This window comes from Emys orbicularis, chromosome 12 (genome assembly GCF_028017835.1).
Source record: "Emys orbicularis isolate rEmyOrb1 chromosome 12, rEmyOrb1.hap1, whole genome shotgun sequence".
In the NCBI taxonomy this organism is placed as follows: Eukaryota; Metazoa; Chordata; order Testudines; family Emydidae; genus Emys; species Emys orbicularis.
Genome location: NC_088694.1, coordinates 39,034,431 through 39,041,587, shown reverse-complemented (window position 1 = coordinate 39,041,587; position 7,157 = coordinate 39,034,431). Strand labels below are relative to the sequence as shown.

The following is a 7,157-nucleotide window of genomic DNA, read 5'->3' as shown; positions in this document are numbered from 1 at the left end:
CTACATCTCCATTAGGGGTCTGCAAATGAAAAAAGGTTGAAAATCACTGTCCTACAGACCCCTCCTGTCCTTTTTAATTTTCTAAATGAGCAGTGGACTCAGGCTGCAGTCACCTTTTTGGTTTCACTTCGCCTCTATGGTCACTCTCCATTTCACTGCAGTGCTGGACTAGGGGGGAGAGGGATGATCCATAGTTGGAGAACAGCCAAACCAGGAGAGATGGCAAGAAGACTAGGAGAAATACACTTTCTATAATGCCTGGTGAATAGAGCTCTCTTAACAAATCAATGTTCAGAGAACTCCAACTTGGCTGAACAGAATGGCTCTTTTCACATCAGCTTAAATTGCGGTTAATTCATCTGTGCTGAGAAAGAGACACGACGATGCAACATAAATGGCTATCTAAAGAGATAAATAAGACTTGTCTACACAGCAAGTGAGTGTGTGTTAAGCCAGGGTGTGAATTTCCTGCTTACTAGCATGCCGGGGAGTAACTTGCCAGGTGCATCCTGCCACAGTGCACTGAAAGTTTCCCATTGCAAATGGGACGATGTCAAAACACACTACGGAACATTTAGTGCCGTTTAGCAGAGTCAACCTATTGAGTTACCGCGCAGCAAGCTGGTGCGCATTAGATTCACACCCTGGCTTGCCAGGCACTAACTTCCTGTGTACAGAAGCTCATACACTGCTCCAATCCAATCCATACCCCACCCCTGACTTTAGTATTGGATCACAGTGGAACCCCCAACCCTTGGGCTGCCTGGCAAACTCCTACGCCAGCCTTGCATATGGCTTTGTTTTGGGGAGAGGCCTCTATTGTTTCAGCTGTCTATTCCATAAAGGAGCTCAACTTTTTAATATATTTATCCTGAATGCAAGGTGGCTATTACACTCTCTATCTTCAGTGAGGTTTAACCCATAACAGTGTGCATCTGGGTAGGCAGATTGATAGATATATATTGATGGGGATAAGTATTGTTCAACAGATAGATTTCAATAGGAAAAGGAAATAGGTGCACGATGAAAGCCCATGGAGATAAATTGTTTTCTATCTAACCAGACATTTGGATATGGAAGCTGAAGCGAGACAAGTTCAGACTTGAAATAAGGTGTGGATTGGAATTAATTACCAAGGACTGTGGTGGATTTTCCATCAATGGCAAGCTTTTAAATCGAGACAGGCTGTTTTTGTAAAAATATTTTTGCAGCTGTTGCAACAGAAATAATTTCGGGGAGTTTTTCTGGGCTGTGATATGCAGGAAGTCAGACTAGAATCTATGAAAGAATGAAGCAGTATTTGGTAGCTAATACATCTATTGTTCCTCTCTATTATCTAGATAACTTCCCCGCATCTGCCAGTGAAGGACCTTGCAGAGATGCCAGGCAGAAACCACACTGTAGTGACATATTTCATCCTCCTGGGATTCTCCAGCCTCTCGGAGATGCAGGTGTTGCTCTTTGTGCTGGTGCTGACCTCCTTCACCATCACTCTGATGGGGAACATCCTCATCATGCTCATCACAACACTGGACTGGACCTTCCACACCCCCATGTATTTCTTCCTCCGGAACCTGTCCTTCCTGGAGATCTGCTACACCTCCGTCACCATCCCCAAGATGCTGGCCAACCTGCTGGCAGAGAAGAAGAGCATTTCCTTCACTGGCTGAGCCACTCAGCTGTATTTCTCTCTATTCTTCAGCACAACAGAGTGCTACCGCCTGGCAGCCATGGCTTATGACCGCTACGTGGCCATCTCCCATCCACTATGTTACACCGCCGTCATGAGCGTCAGGGTCTCTGTTCTGCTGGGGGCCAGATCCTATGTCGCAGGCATCCCCGTCTCCTTTGGGCAGACCATGCTGATATTCAGCCTGCCCTTCTGTGGGCGCCACGAGATCCACCACTTCTTCTGCGAAATCCCTCCTCCGCTGAGGCTGGCCTGCACCGATACCTACTCGAACGAAGTGGAGATATTTGTGGTGGCCGCTCTGGTAGTCATGGCTCCCTTCCTTATGATCCTCGTGTCTTATGCCCACATCATGGTCACCATCCTCAAGATGTCTTCTGCTGAAGGCAGACACAAAGCCTTCTCCACCTGCTCCTCTCACCTGGTGGTGGTGACTCTGTTCTTCGGCTCTGGCAGCTTTACCTATTTCCGACCCAAGTCAAGTTACGGAGGGGACAGTGACAGAGTATCTGCTCTGTTATACATTGTCCTCCCGCCCACACTGAACCCCATTATCTACAGCCTTAGGACTGAGGAGGTGAAGGGGGCTGTGAGGAGAGCACTGGGGAGAAGATGTTCTAATATCCAGGGCTGCTCATTGTGTAAATGTGGGCAACTCATTTTGGTTGAGAGCCTTGTCTGTTACAGCTTTCCCCCTATTCCATTTTGTTTCTTACAGCTGTCCCCTTACTCCATTTTGTTTTTGTTCTCCTCCTGTGGCCGCCCCTCCCTGGCTGTTAAGTTGTTTACCAGGGCCACTGCCCTTCTCAAAGGGAGGGCCCCTTAAGTTGTTTACCAAGAGCCATTGCCCTTCTCAAAGGGATGGCCACTTGTGCTACGTGCTAAGTGGGACTACTGCCCTGTTCAAAGGGTTGGTCCTGTTATCACCTTGTTAAACCTGGGCTCGGTGTAGGGTAGGCAATGTCCAGAGCTGCAAGACCTAATTTGTTTTTAAGATCCTGGGCATGAGTCATAGGCCTCATGTGCTTTTGAGTCCTGAGGTGGGAACTCACGCCTATGGTCCAGGACTCTGCCCAGGCATGTCTCTATGCTCACCTGCAGTTTTTCCCTGTATCTCCTCCCCTGTGACAGAAGGAGCCTATCAGGATTACTGGTGGGGAAACTGCCTGAGATTGCCTTTAAGAACAGGCATTTTTGAAACAAACATCAGAAAGGTTCCTGCATTGCTACCTGGTCTGATCAGCCAGGGGTTCTGGGGGGTCCTTTCTCCGCTCTCGTTTTATTTTTGAGCGTACCCCCGTTTTTAACCCCCCCCCCGAAGAACAAATTGCTGCCTGAGAGACCTCCTGATTATCAAGACCGTACCGAGCCCCCCTTGCTTCTTCTGATGTTGTTGCTGCTTCTGCCTTTGCTGCTGCCTTGGGGACTGGTAAGAATCCCTCTGTGAAACTTTCTATACTTTTATTACTTTAGCTGCTGGCTCTGTTTCCCCAGCACACAGACTAAAGCTAAACCTTGGTCTGTGTCTTAAAACCTCTCTTAAACTCCTTGGTCTGTATCTGTAATCTCTTTCTTGCTTTGCAGCGCCTTTGCTGCTAGAAATAAGCCTGTGCCTTCCTGGACTGTATCCTGGGCTGCCAGCTTGCAGCCACCACTAGTTAAATCCCCCTCCCCCCTTGGAGCTGTATCCTGGGCACACACCACTCTGCCCTCTGGAACTACCCCTAGTATAAGGTGCACCCATTAGGTTAGATTTTGTCCTTTAGTCTAGATAAGTTGTAATTTCATTTTGCATAGCTGTAGTTAAGTTAGGTTTAGAAAATTGCTTGCATTGTACCCTGTAAGTTAGGCTTAAAGAACTGTTGCATTGTGTTTTGTTACTTGCTAATTTGTGTAGTTTTGGTTAAGTTAAATCATAGATAAGATTTTGCTGTGTTTTGTATAATTGTCTCTCTGCTGTTTAAACTTGCAGCCTGTCTGCTCTCTGTGTCTCCCTGAGTTTAAATCTCCCTCTGCCTTTGGCCTCTGCTCCACCACGTGCTCCTCTTCCCCCATCCCCCAACCTCACTTCTCTGCCACTTTCTTTCTCTCTCTCTCTCTTTTTCTCTCTGCGGTTTAAACTTGCAGCCTGTCTGCTCTCTCTCTTTCTAGCATAAAACCCCATTGGTTACCCCTTTTCTCTCTAACACACCTCACATTTTACATTTACACCACTGTGACACATTTTTTTACCTAAAGTTGTTGGTTATTTAACACATTTTACCCATACTGTTAGTTGGTTATATGCTGCTGTGACACACTCTTTACATAGAAATTGTTAGCTACCTGTTACATTTATACTTCAGTGTTAATTGGTTACCAACTGTATTGTACCCCACTGTATTGTACCCCACTATTGAAACCCCCTATCACATTTAGTAGAAGAACCCCCCCATCATTGTCTATTGTAAACACCCTATACACCCCATCCCATCGTATTTCATTGTTAAATTCCCACCACTTCCTTTTTCCTTTAATAAAGAAATTAATTGGCACCCCACCTGTGTGGTAATTGCTCCCCAAGATCCCATATACCTGCTGGCAGGGACAAGCCTAAAAGAAGTAGGCACACAGATCCCATTCAATGGGAATTGGGTCCCCCAGAAGCAGTGGTAGCTATGCATCCAACTCCAGTTGAATAGAATTTGGGCACCTAACTCTCTTAGGCTCCTTTGCAAATTCCAGCCTCTTTTCTCTCTCTCTGTTTCTCCATGAAATTAACCCCGTAGATTTCTATGAAGAGGAAAGTGGAATACAAACTTTTGAAATATTTTGACAAATAAATTCTAAGCACCTGTAAGTCTCATTCATTCTTCCACTTTTTCTATAGTGACACAAGCTCAATTACTGGCCTGATAGAGGGGCTGTTCCACTCTTCTTCATATCATTGTAGCACCTAGACCCTCCATTCATGGAACAGCACCCCATTGTGCGAGGCACTCTACAAAACAAAGAGACTCTTCAAACAATTACAGTCCTGGGCTGTGGTACTCAAGGTCCTATGTTTGATCCTTACCAAATAACCTTTTATTTACATCCCCTGACCAGGGCCATCCCTACCCATACGCAAAGTATGCAGCTGCATAGGGCACTAGAAAATGTGGGGCATACATACATACATACAGAATGATCATAGAATCATAGACTATTTGATTTGGAAGAGACCTCAGGAGGTCATTTAGTCCAATCCCTTCCCTCAATCCGCTGGCAATGCTCCTACTAATACAGCCCAATATGCCGTTGGCCTTCTTAGTAACAAGGGCACACTGCTACTGTGCACACATATCCAGCTTCTCGTACACTGTAATCCCCAGGTCCTTTTCTGCAGAACTGCTGCTTAGCCAGTCAGTCCCCAACTTGTAGCAGTGCATGGGATTCTTCCTTCCTAAGTGCAGGACTCTGCACTTGTCCTTGTTGAACCTCATCAGATTTCTTTTGGCCCAATCCTCCAATTTGTCTAGGTAACTCTGGACCCTATTCCTACTCTCCAACATATCTACCTCTCCCCCCAGCTTAGTGTCATCTGCAAACTGGCTGAGGGTGCAATTCATCCCATCATCCAGATCATTAATAAAGATGTTTAACAAAACTGGCCCCAGGACCTGGGGCACTCCGCTTGATACCGGCTGCCAACTAGACATCAAGACATTGATCATTACCCGTTGAGCCTGACAATCTAGCCAGCTTTCTATCCACCTTATAATCCATTCATCCAATCCATACTTTTTTAACTTGCTGGCAAGAATACTGTGGGAGACTGTATCAAAAGCTTTGCTTAAGTCAAGATATATCACATCCACCACTTTCCCCATATCCACAGAGCCAGTTATCTCATCATAGAAGGCAATCAGGTTGGTCAGGCATGACTTGCCCTTGGTGAATCAATGTTGACTGTTTCTGATCACCTTCCTCTCCTCCAAGTGCTTCAATATGGATTCCTTGAGGACCTGCTCCATGATTTTGCCAGGGACTGAAGTGAGGCTGACCAGTCTGTAGTTCCCCGGGTTCTCTTTCTTCCCTTTTTTAAATATGGGCACTATATTTGCCTTTTTCCAATCATCTGGATCCTCCCCCAATCGCCACGAATTTTCAAAGATAATGGCCATGATTCTATGATTCTATGTCCCCTGCAAACCACCTGCCTCCATTGCGCTCACACAGCCTGGAGGCAACAGCCAGGCCCCAGCAGTGACCTCTGGGCACTTCACCAGGAAGAGCTTCATAGCTCGTATCTGGGCTACTCCCAGCTGTGACCAGCTCTGGCAAAGCACCAGCACGACGTTCATCAGGCCCATGGTGCAGGGAGGTGCAGCAACCACAAAGAAGCAGACTCAGAGCCCAGGTCAGCGGAGACAGTCATACCCAGCTGGGGGTTTGCTAGGCAGTAGGAGATGCGCACATGTAGAACTCAGGCCGTTCCTGGGGCTGTGCCTTTCAAATAGTCACCAAGAAGTGACTTGGCACATGGCACTGCAGGGGAGAAGCTGCCCGACTGCTGTGAGCTGTTGAAAGGAAGGGAGCTGCTACAATGAGTTTTCCCAAAATGACTACAAAAAGCTCAAGTCCCGAGAGGGCTAATTCTCAGGGCATGGTGTCTAGTTAGCCCCAGACCACTCTGCTTCATGCAGGGCCCTCTCCTTGGGGCATGAGGCAACCTATGGCCAGAGGAAGTGGCTACCACCTAGCAACAGGCAGAACTCCTGTGATGGAAAACACGGCAGTGCTGGCTTAGTCACTGGGAGCATGTCAGGGCTTGCCAGAGGCTGGGGAGCCAAACATGATTGAGAATTCTAGGGCTCCAACTCTGCCAAATGGATTTCGCATGAGACCTAGTGGATTTAGGCACCCAAATCCCTTTGGGAATGGAAGTAGGGCCCTGGGCTCCCTTAGACCCCTCTGAGAATCTCAACCTGGAAAGCCACTGAGCTTCTGTGACTCTAGGTTCAATCTCTGCATTTCCACTGGAAACAGATCCCATATCATAAGGAATGCAATGGACTGATGGGAAACCTGGGTAAACCTCTGAGATCTGCTGCTGCTGCTGTTGTATCTGCTGTTGCAGCCAATATTGCAATTGTGCTGATGGTGATTTGATTCCCAGTGGCTATAACAGTGCAAACCTAGTAGAAGGTAAGAAGTGAGGAAATATGTGATTATGCTGTCTGGGGCCACTAGAGGGCAGAGGAATGTGACAGGTGTGCAGGTGCTCAACAATGGATAGCCGCTGAAATAGAAGTGGAAGAAAGGAGGAGTTATGCTGCCAAATGACCATTAGGAGGGAAGTGGAAGGAGAGATAAAACTGTAGAACGGTGTATGAGTGGTGAGGAAAGGCCCCTGAAGAGAAAAGGACCTTGATGGTAACTAATGAACTGTGCATAGTAGCAGACATTAAGGAATGAGAAATGGGCTGTTATATTGAATAGTGGG

At 47.0% G+C, this 7,157-nt stretch overlaps 1 pseudogene; it reads left to right on the top strand.

Moving 5' to 3' along the window:
- Nucleotides 1-1,379: 1,379 nt before the first annotated feature.
- LOC135886151 (olfactory receptor 10A7-like) lies at nucleotides 1,380-6,823 on the top strand (annotated as a pseudogene).
- The last annotated feature ends 334 nt before the right edge of the window (nucleotides 6,824-7,157 follow it).